The sequence below is a fragment of the Triticum aestivum genome, chromosome 2D (assembly GCF_018294505.1).
Source record: "Triticum aestivum cultivar Chinese Spring chromosome 2D, IWGSC CS RefSeq v2.1, whole genome shotgun sequence".
NCBI lineage: Eukaryota > Viridiplantae > Streptophyta > Magnoliopsida > Poales > Poaceae > Triticum > Triticum aestivum.
Window position 1 is genome coordinate 529083025 of NC_057799.1, and position 12156 is coordinate 529095180.

Genomic DNA, 12156 nt, shown 5'->3' on the forward strand with positions numbered 1-12156 from the left:
GCAGACTCCCGCTCCTCCAAGTCCACGAACGCGTGAGCCGACTCCTCCTCGAAGTCCGCCACCGTGTCAGCAGACTCCCGCTCCTCCAAGTCCACGAACGCGTGAGCAGACTCCTGCTTCAAGTCCGGCACAGCGTCAGGCCACTCCTCCTGTTTCAAGTCCGACACCGTGTCAGGACACACCTCCTGCTTCAAGTCCGGCACAGCGTCAGGCCACTCCTCCTGCTCCAACTCAGCCACGTCAGCCGTCTCCGCCGCCTAAGCAATTGCAGAAGAGACACGCCGCAGCTATGGTGCGTAGCGGTAAGAGTCGAGGTAGTACAGGAAGTACAGGCGGAGACAAGCGATATAAATATGGTCCAAGCAGCCTCGCTCCTCTTCCTCAGAGGCCTTATGACATGACCGAGGAGCAAAACACAGCCATAGTGCGGGCCGAAGTGGACGCCCATTTTGGACCGAAACCGGCACCGCCGCCGAGGGAGAAAGTGCCTGAGGAAAAGATTGACCACTTCATTCATATGGCTAGACCACCAGCTCCCAAGCCTGTTGACTCAGATTATGAGCGCCAAATCAGGAAGGCACATCGAGCACGACTACAGAAAGAAGCGAGCTCGAGCTCGAGCCAACAAGCAGCTGCCAAAAAATGCGGGAAAACCGTTCCCCAGCTGGGAGAACAGGCGGCGCAATCGATCCCCCCGCTTGTTGTGCCAACAACACATGAGAGTACGCGCGCCCAATATTATTGTGGGCAAACTGTTAACGTTCCCCAGCTGGGCGATGTGGTAATAACCGAGGAGCATATAATGCAGGCTGAAATGCTCAAGATCGCTGTTGGACAACTCCTCGAGATCGAGCCCATGTCTCCCCTTAGAGAGGAGGAAATAAAACGGAAATATGTCTGGGGCCAACCTTTGGTCGAGCCCGAGGAGGTCAATAACCTCCCAACGAGAATGTATGAATTGCATGATTGGTACATGAAAATTACCAAGAGTTTCAATCGAGAGTCCCTCATGGTGCAAGTCAAGGAAGAGCATTACTTCCATAAGAAAGCTCTGTCTGTTGAGTATTCAGAACTATTTCAGTTATTCAATCAAGATGCACTCGACAAATCTATCGTCGGTTGCTATTGTCTATAAGTGATTTCTTTCTGTAATTTAATTCTCAAGCTAGCTCTAGTGCTCATTGATTGATCATTAATTACCTGTAATTATATATCCTTGCTATATATTCTTTTCTGTGGTATTATGCAGGATGAAGATGTATGAAATGAAAAAAGCTGGACGCTAAGGCATTGGGTTCATTGACCCAAACACCGTTAATGAATACACATGGAAATTGGAATGGTGTAGACAAGATGTAGAGAAAAACATGCTAGAGTTCTTGAAGCGCCTCAATACCAATGAAGATATACTACTTCCTTACAACTTCGAGTGAGTCACACTGTCTTGTACTACAAATTCTGTTTTTGCTTACTAGCTAGATGTTAATAAGTGTATAGGGTTTAGGGTTATAGTTGATTAGTGTTATGCACATGCCCGCTTAATTTATACATGCAAACGTATGCGCATGCAGGTACCACTGGATCTTGTTAGACATTAAAGTTGAAGAAGGAAAAGTTAAAGTACTGGACTCACAACTTAAAAAAGAAAGTGACTATAGCATCGTGAAGGGGATAGTCAACAGGTAATTTCAGTCATTATTAACTATATCTCGGCCTCTTTAGTTCGTCATTTCCTGATATGAACTATTTAAAAACCCCTTTATTAATTTTCTTTGCCGGCGGGCAGGGCTTGGGCAAAGTTCATCAAGGTGACTCCAGGAAAATGACGAGAAAAGCTATTTTGGTATCGACCCAAGGTAAGTAATTAAGTAGTACTAGCTAGCTAGCTACCATCTCTTTAATTCTTGTTTCAATGCCATTAATTAATTATCATGCTTGATTAATTATTATCTGATTAAATTCAATTCTCGTAAAGGCCCTGAAGCAGGCGCCGGGGAGTGAACTATGTGCATTCTACGTTTGCGAGAACATTCGCATGATGGCGTCCGAAAGGAGCAGATCTGATAGACAGGACTGGGTACGTTTGTCAGAAACTATTCACAAATTTTTACACCATTATCGATATCTAGTCACACAACTAATACACAGGCATATTGATCTCCTTCTTAACAGTTCATAGAGGTGCGTGAGCAGCTCCTACCAACGGAGCGCATACTAGCACTTCAAGAGGAAATAGCGGGATTTTTGCTCGACCAGGTCATAGATCCCAAAGGAGAATACTATTACCCGCTACCGCCCCATGAACCACTTGTCATCGTGCTCCGAAGGCACCAAGGCAAAATGTAGGAGAAATTGTATATATACACACACACACACACATGTGTATGTGTGAATAATTAATGATGGTTGTGAGACATTCGATTATATATATATATGATCGGTTCTACGAGAAAATCTATTTATATATATGCATAACGTGTACAATATGTAGTATCGTAAAATACCAGCAAACAAAAAAGAATTAAATGGAAAACACAAAATTAATGAAAAATATAAAAATTGAAACCAAAACCCCCTCAAACATTTAGTACCGGTTGGTGCTACCAACCGGTACTAATGGTCTACCAGCACCCGGGCCTGGCTCGTGCCACGTGGTGGCACTTTAGCGCCGGTTCGTGCCGAACCGGTAGTAAAGGGAGGGGGGCCTTTAGTCTCCACTCTTTAGTGCCGGTTGCAGAACCGGCACTAAAGGCCCTTACGAACCGGCGCTAAAGCCCGGTTCTGCACTAGTGGATAATGTGGCAGTACAGCTCTGAAGTTGGAGTGGTGGCAGTTGGTGGCGGCGGCCTCTGAGAGCGCGCCGGACCGGTGTGTGCCCCATACCCGGCAAGTGGCTTGGTTGGGGTATCAGGTCTTAGATGTTAGTCTTGGCTGCGAGGTATGTGGTATTAGGCCCGGACTATCAACATCGCTTCATCAATTGGATCGGAGCAGCGACAGATGTTGCCTAGACGGTGGATTCAGACTTATTGTTGTATTTACTTTATAAGATTTTGTGTGAATAATTAATAGAATGACTGCATGCATCGCCCAGATGCAGAGGCCGGAGGCCGTCCTCCTTTTCTAAAAAAACAAAAAACAAAAGAAACTGGTGCATCTTTCAATGCAGTGTCCCTTGTTCATGGAAAAGGGACATTGAATATGGAAACTCGTAGATTTGCTCGTAGTGCCGTTAGCGATGATTGTGCACTCTGTTTATGGAAACACATGGCGATCTCTCTCCCTCCCCAATTGCCTGATCGCTCTAGTGCACCCCGCTTACCTGCAGTGGATGCACTGAACCAGAAACCCCTCCGAGGCCCAAGGCGATTCTCCCTGAGCACTCGTGGAACTCACACGGCCAGTGCTCCTACCAACTGAACAAACACCAGTTCGTGCATCGAACCTCAGTTTAAAGCCGCCACTCGTACACACGCGACTCACGTGGCTTCCAGCAGAGAATGTGCCGCCGCCCGTACACGGAGGCGGGCAGCCCGATGGTCTTTGGAATCTGGCATCAGGACCGCAAACAGTCACACACGTACTAGTACTGATGGTCCAGGTCGATCAAAGGCATCCAACCGACCCGACCGAGATGTATTTCCCGACCCCAAGACCCGACCGAGATGTATTTCCCGACCCCAAACAGTACAGACAGCATCACACATAACACGACGTGCAAATCGCATTCGGCCCCTCCTCCAGCCGTGGGAGCACCGGCACTCCAGCAGTAAGTTTACAGGGGGGCCGCGCGAATGCGACCAATGGCGTTATGCAGCCGAACAGTCGGCACGTACAGTTTTCTGATGAACCGTGACAAGCGACCCTCACTTGTGTGCTACACACACACACACACACACACACACACACACACATTTGTTTCTTTCTGATTTTTGCCTAGGCCGGTCCGTGCCTTACGGGCTAGGCGATTTATCAGTTATATATATACTCAGTGCTGGTGAGACTGGTGGTGCTATCCGATGATCTCACTCATCTTGCCTTTGTTGGCTGGTTGCATCCCTGCTTTCGCCCTTGTTTATGGTGATTTGAAAGAACATCCTTATAATACCACCTCGCCATGCAAGTTGCAGCCACAATCTCATTGCGGGTACACATGTAGAGCAGCATATTTCCTCTTCTTTATGCGCATGGAACCAACGTCCCGTCGCCTAAAGGAAAGGGAAGGGAGAAAAGGATCGTCGACAGACAGAGAAAGAGCGAAGGCGTGGCTGTAGGTCGACCCCTACGTGACAAAATTTTCTCTTGTCGTGCTACCCGTCAGTCGGCCAGTAGACGGACTAGTAGTAGTAGTGTTGTTAGTACACAACGCCCCTGAGGCTTGAGCTAGCTTAGCTGTGCCTGTGCGTAATCATGCCTACCTGGACCCGGGCCTGGACCATGGCCCGTAGATCAGAGCCCGGCAAGCGTTGCAGCAGGGCAGGATCCCCCATATCACCCCAAGTACTATGTTGTTCCCTCGTGGATCATCTTTTCATGAAGTTGCATCCCCTCTTTCATCATCTTTCACACGGGCCCTTTTCCTCTTTCACTTCAGTCCGCACAATCTGAAGTTCTGATCACCTGGCGCGGCAGCCATTGGCCGCGCAATCCGATGGACGCTAGCGCCTGCACGTAGGCCTTCGCTGTTTGCTCCACGACCCACTGTCCATTGGCCCCCGTAATTATTCACCTTGTCTCTGTAGTTGCCGCCCGCCCGGCCATATATCAAACCCTCAGCTCAGGCGGTGGGTGGCAAGTTCCTGTCCCGTCTCTCCGCACTATTATCACATAGGTGCACAAGTATCTCCTCCCAAACATGCCTGTCGTCGACGGTAATAAGATGGATCGATCGACCTGCCCGCGTACGCAGAACACTCCCATCCACCCACTTGATCGTTTCACTCTCTGCCCCCTCCCTCTCCAGGTTGCTGTATGAGCCCCCGTCGACAATCTGTCGGTAAAAAGGACCCCTAACTTACCACGATTCGACGGCGACGGCCTAATTGTCTCTCTGTTAATTTCTTTCCATTCATCGATGGAGATGTTTCGGTTTACCATGAGCTATCAAGTACATAGAGCTGATACAGCATAGTCTTCTCGCGTGTTATACGTACGATCGGGTCGTCTCATGATTATGAATAACGCCAACCACGCGCAGCTCGCGCGTAGTCCACTTGGTGGCTTCGTACCGCATGGATGCGACGGCCATGCATTACGCGCGCATGCGCACGGCGAAGTGGAGACGTTGAGTCGCTCGACTGCGACCTGCCCCCCTGCGGCGGACGTATCTGTACGAGGCGTAGCAAATATTCTACATGCCGCCGAACACCTGTCCGGCTAATCACATTGTTTTCATGCATGGTGACTAGTACTGGTGTGCGTGTTTTGGTGAAAATTAAGGAACCTGCCCTCGGATAACATACTTATACCACGGCCTGCAAATTACAAACTTCGTCGTTTAGTCCACTAGCTTATCCGCGCGCGCGTGTGTGTATACGGATACTGATCCGAAAAGGTCAATCATTTGAGGACTTCACTAACCCGACGAGTGTCCGGTTGTTAATTAACTCGAAGTTAACTACGACTTGATCTGGCTGTCCTACACGTACGAACTCAGCTGCCAGACGTGATTGTGGTACGTACTATCCAGTCCAGTCCGAGGCTCCAGCTGTAGATGTTAATTGGCAATCAAGAGCGTTCCGACCTGACGTGCATGTAAAGTAGTTTTCGTTTGACTTTGCGCGGGAACGCAAAACAAACACACATCATCGTCGGAAAACGATCGCATCGGAAAGGGAGACGGCGATGCATGCCCGTCTGCATGAGCAGCTCACACTGCTCCTCCGATCGACGTCCAACTGTGCGGCCCCTACAGAATCCACCCATCGACGATCGTATTCGATCGCTAGCTAGCTATAGCCATAGCTAGGTCACCGCGGCGTGTCTTTTCGGTGGCGGCCGAATATTAAACTCGAGGGAGATGTTGGTCGCCGGTGGCCATCGGCGTGACAATCACCCCCGGCCCGGGTGAAACAGCGTCCGTGCATGGGAGACAAATTTTTATTCAGGTGATGGCGCGCTTTGGCGTCGACATGGCAACAGCCGTCGACGACCACGACCGGCGATAAATTTAGACTCCAACAGTTGGCATTATTTTCCGTGTGCAGCACTTCACGGAATCGGCTGGGTGAAAACGTGAGTGCCCGAAGAAGAAGCGGGCAAAAAGGGTGGACACGCCATGGGAACTTAGTTGGCGTGATGGCGATGCGCCGAGGAAATAATGGACGCGCGCAGACCCTGACATCAACGCATAGTACATCTTTAGTTGGAAGTTGGAGTCTTAAGCCTCACTATATAACCATTTTGCGAATATTGGTACATTGGTAGTTCGGACGAGGACACGTACTAGTACCAGTCTCCTGTTACGATACGTCGTTAGCAACTTTTTCCTTTTGGGAAACATCGTTAGCAACTTAACGCATGGACGTGGGGCGCTGGGGCAGGCTTGGGCGCAAAGGAAAAATGAGAGAACGGAACGGACGGTTGTAAGACGACGATAATGATAAGATGATCTGGTCCCCCGTGATGAGATGGATACATACAGTTAGGTAGGAGAAACACGGACCGAATGGAGTACTATGACAAGAGCGCAAGCTTTCTACTCTGGTACTCCGGATGGATAAGGTGGTTGGCTACGTCGACGACTGCGGCGCCGAAAATAAATATCTGATCAAGCGGCCAGTTATATTACTTCTTCCGTAAACTAATATAAAAACGTCCCTTGAACTTTTGATCCAGCAGAGGGTCGAGGGAGAGTTCCGCCAGCACGATGGCATGGTGACGGTAATGGTGATGTGATCCGTGCAGGGCTTCGCCTAAGCACTACGACGCTGTGACCGGATGAGTAAACTGTGAAGAGGGCACCGCATACGGCTAAGAGAACAATTGATGTGTCTTGGGATGCCCCTGCCCCCGTATATAAAAGATGAGGGGAGGAGGCCGGCCACTAGGGGCGCACCATGGAGGGGGAGTCCTACTAGGAGGGAGTAGATTACAAATCCTATGGTCCAAACTCATACGCAGAGGTTCAAGCAGGGGGCACGCGCGGACGAACAAGAGCAATATTTACTCGGCCACCCGTTGCGTGTCACGTGCATGGATTCCTTCGGTATGCTACGTACGTACGACCCCGGGCCATGGATGGGCGCGTAGCCATTGGTGGTACTCCTGCCTGCCAGTGCCAGCCATCCTGCGCGCGGGCAAGGCAAAGGCATGCACCGCGGGATGACAGCCAGGTGGGCAGCTTTCCGCTCTGACGACGCGCGGCCTGGGGCCATATCAGTTGTGCAGTTGGCCGGGCGGCAGCGACGTACGTTGCTCCCTGGCCACCCATAATATCCGCCCCGTCGTGCGCCACTCCATGGCCTCGCCCGTACGGCGCGACGTAGCCCGTACCGGCTGTGTACCCTTTGGCCTCATTCGCCAGCCTGGCCTGCCCGCATAGATGCAGCGGCTGGCCGGCCGGCTCGCGGCGACTGCAGCTGCAGCTGCAGGCAAAGCTGTTCCTAGTTTTACCATCTCATCGCCACCCAGCCCAGGCCAGAGTAACTTGACCGGGGCACGCATACCGTCCGGTGTAGTGCGACTGGTCCACGCATCTGGTGCGATGGGGAAGAGCACGTCCAATGTTTGCTTGGCAGGCATCCTCGGCCCGACGTGAGCAGGGCGAGGTAGTACGTACCAATGGGGGAGCAGGGCAGGCGGCATAGTGATGGGAACGGCAGCCTGGTTCATGCTGTGGTTTTCAATCCACACTATGCGATATAATGAGTGCTTTGACCGCTATGTGCGTGGCGGCAATGCCATCCGTCTTCAATAATTGGCACAACTTGGTCTGGAGCAGTGAACACCAAGATTTGTATTGCGACTACTCGTGTCCAGGCCATCGAGGGTCTTCTCACGTACTCTATCCGGTGTGAAAAATGTTTGTACGGACGTCACGCGCGCATTTCTACTGTTTTAGTTGTGCACTTCACTCTACTACTCTACTGGCCAGTACTCCTACTGTACATAGGCATTGGGTGCAGGAGAAGAGGAGGAGGCAGTGGTCGCACGACTGTGCACCAACCGATCCAGCAGGCAATAAAAGAGGCGACTGGGCAACGGCGCTCTGTCGACCATATCCACACACCGATCCTCCTCCTCCACGGTTGGTCAAAGTCCCCCGGCTCCCAAGATTCTGAAGGGAGACGTCGACGCTCAAAAGAGAAGGAGGCGCGTGCGGCCATGCAGCTGTAGCTTGAGGCTCTCTCCGGCTGTCTTCACATCCGGCTCCATCAGGCTGTCTTCACATCACAGGAGACGCGTACTACCAGCATGTAGCTGTTCCCATGGAGCGGGCCGTACTTGGTGGCTACGAGTACTGTTGAGCTCACTGCCGCTCGACTTGACAGCCTGTGAGCGTCGATCATCTGGTCTGCTCCTGCGCTCGCTTGCCAGCTGCACCTCATTACCGCACCCACGACGAGCCTGTCGTGACATGGGACACCTGCCGACCTCCTACCACTTCGCGTAGGGGGCCGCCAGATTACTGTATTGCGACACCGTACGGCGTCCTGGAGAAATGTGCTTCACCCGGAGCCAGCACGTGTGTTTGGAAGGGTTGTCCAAGGAAGAAAAAACACGTACGAGTATGTGGAATGGTAGTACCCGGAGCAAGAGTAGAAAATAACAGAATATTTGAAGGTGCATGCAGAACTTTGTTAAACTTATCGTCATTCCAAGTCAGGGACGCTCAGAGCGTCTACACCCGCGCTCCTCAACCCTCCTTCGTATCGAAGGAAGACCCAATCACTGACCAATAAAAAAGACGATCCAGGCGAACTTTCGTACCGACTCTAAACGTCCAAACTGACCGGCATTCCTTACGTTTTGTCCAAATCTTACACGGATATACGGTGCGCCCAGACCCAACAGGCAGGACCCACCACAATCCCCCCTATCCTACTGGACCAGCCAATTTCCTCTCCTCTCTTCACTCTCGTCCGTGCCAGTCTCCCCAAGCTTTGTCGTCGTACCAAGCCCTCAACACCGTCAACATCGCCACAACACTCAAATCCCTCCACTCTTGCCACCACGCCACAGACACGATCGTCGGCCGACCGCCGCCACGGTATGTTTGGCTCCTCTCGAACAACATCTTGCCCTCTATGTGTTCAACACATTGACCGGCCAATTTTTTATATTTTTTGTAGGCAATACGATGGATTTGGATGGTTCGTTGGATGACGAGTATGTACCCATGAAGCTTGATGAATTAATTCAAAAGGAGTTATTTGATTTGTTAGGTTTAGACGAAGAAGCTGAGATGATGATGAGCATGAAGATCCAACATCAATTGGACCGAGAGATGGAGCACATTCTGAACTTCAAGAGTTTGACCAAAGGAACAACTGTCGTTTTGTGCTAAGCAGAAATGCACGTCCGCTATGAGGATGCTTGCACTTGGTAGCGCCACAGATGTTGTTGCTGAGATGGTCCGGATGGGAGGGGGGAGGACATGCCAAAAGACCACTGTGAAGTTTGCCCGCGCCGTGGTGGAGGTGTTTGGAGCAGAGTATCTGGGAGAACCGAATATGCAGGATACAGAAAAGTTGCTGGCTATTGAAGAGACAAGAGGTTTTCTAGGTATGCTCGGTTCAATTGATTGCACGCATTGGTGATGAAAGAGCTGCCCTAAAGGTTTGCGCAAGATGTACCAAGGCCACACCAATGAGGCCACCATCATATTGAAAGCAGTGGCATCACATGACTTTTGGATTTGACATGCTTTCTTTGAAATGCCTCGTTCTTGCAACGACATGAATGTGCTTCTATGATCTCTTGTATCCAGGAGACTTTGTAATGGGGAATCTGAACTGTTCCGGAGGGTGTTACTCACATACAATATGCAGATGACACAATTATTATGGTTGAACTGAATGATGCTTGTGTTGGGGAACGTAGCATGCAATTTCAAAAAATTTCCTACGCTCATGCAAGATCTATCTAGGAGATGCATAGCAACGAGAGGGGGAGAGTGTGTCCACGTACCCTCGTAGACCGAAAGCGGAAGCGTTAGGTTAACGCGGTTGATGTAGTCGAACGTCTTCACGATCCAACCGATCTTAGTACCGAACGTACGACACCTCCGAGTTCAGCACACGTTCAGCTCGATGACGTCCCTTGAACTCTTGATCCAGCAGAGGGTCGAGGGAGAGTTCCGCCAGCACGATGGCATGGTGACGGTAATGGTGATGTGATCCGTGCAGGGCTTCGCCTAAGCACTACGACGCTGTGACCGGATGAGTAAACTGTGGAGGGGGGCACCGCACACGGCTAAGAGAACAATTGATGTGTCTTGGGGTGCCCCTGCCCCCGTATATAAAGGAGGAGGGGAGGAGGCCGGCCACTAGGGGCGCACCATGGAGGGGGGAGTCCTACTAGGACTTCGCTCCTAGTAGGATTCGCCCCCCTCTTTTTTCCTTCCTACGGAGAGGGGGAAAGGGGAAAGAGGTGGAGAGGGAGAAGGAAAGGGGGGCCGCGCCCCCCACCCCTTGTCCAATTCGGATTGGCTTGGGGGGCACCTCCTATGGCGTGCCTCCTCCTCTCCACTATGGCCCATGAGGCCCATTAACTTTCCCGGGGGGTTCCGGTAACCTTCCGGTACTCCGAAAAATCCCCGAACCTCTTCGGAACCATTCCGGTGTCCGTACATAACCTTCCAATATATCAATCTTTACCTCTCGACCATTTCGAGACTCCTCGTCATGCACGTGATCTCATCCGGGACTCCGAACAAACTTCAGTCACCAAAATACATAACTCATAATACAAATCATCATCGAACGCGAAGCGTGCGGACCCTACGGGTTCGAGAACTATGCAGACATGACCGAGACACGTCTCCGGTAATAACCAATAGCGGAACCTGGATGCTCATATTGGCTCCCACATATTCTACGAAGATCTTTATCGGTCAAACCGCATAACAACATACGTTGTTCCCTTTGTCATCGGTATGTTACTTGCCCGAGATTCGATCGTCGGTATCATCATACCTAGTTCAATCTCGTTACCGGCAAGTCTCTTTACTCGTTCCATAACACATCACCCGCAACTAACTCATTAGTCACATTGCTTGCAAGGCTTATAGTGATGTGCATTACCGAGAGGGCCCAGAGACACCTCCCCGATACACGGAGTGACAAATCCTAATCTCGATCTATGCCAACCCAACAAACACCTTCGGATACACCTGTAGAGCATCTTTATAATCACCAAGTTACGTTGATAGCACACAAGGTGTTCCTCCGGTATTCAGGAGTTGCATGATCTCATAGTCAGAGGAACATGTATAAGTCATGAAGAAAGAAATAGCAATAAAACTCAACGATCATAATGCTAAGCTAACGGATGGGTCTTGTCCATCACATCATTCTCTAATGATGTGATCCCGTTCATCAAATGACAACACATGTCTATGGTCAGGAAACATAACCATCTTTGATTAACGAGCTAGTCAAGTAGAGGCATACTAGGGACACTCTGTTTGTCTATGTATTCACACATGTACCAAGTTTCCGGTTAATACAATTCTAGCATGAATAATAAACGTTTATCATGATATAAGGAAATATAAATAACAACTTTATTATTGCCTCTAGAGCATATTTCCTTCAGCTTGCCTTGCTCATCTTAAAGTCATTCTGTTTTGTTTTGAAGCCTTATCCGGGCTTAAGATCAATTTCTCTAAAAGCGAGGTCATTGCCACTTGTGTTGATGATGCGGAAGCTCTGCGAGTTTCCCAGCTTCTGAACTGTTCCCTGGGTTCCTTCCCCTTTAAATATTTGGGCCTTCCGATTTCCCCGGATAAATTATGTGCTAAAGATTTCGCCCCTATGGTGACTAAGGTGGGTAACAGGGTAATGCCTTGGAGGGGAAGGTACAATACTAATGCTGGTAAAGTTGCTGGGATCCTCCCTCCCAATGTTTATCATGGGATTCTATCTTCTCTCTGCTGGGATCCTGATACGTCACCGTCGTATCTAATTTTCCTAATGCTTTTCCTCTTGTTTT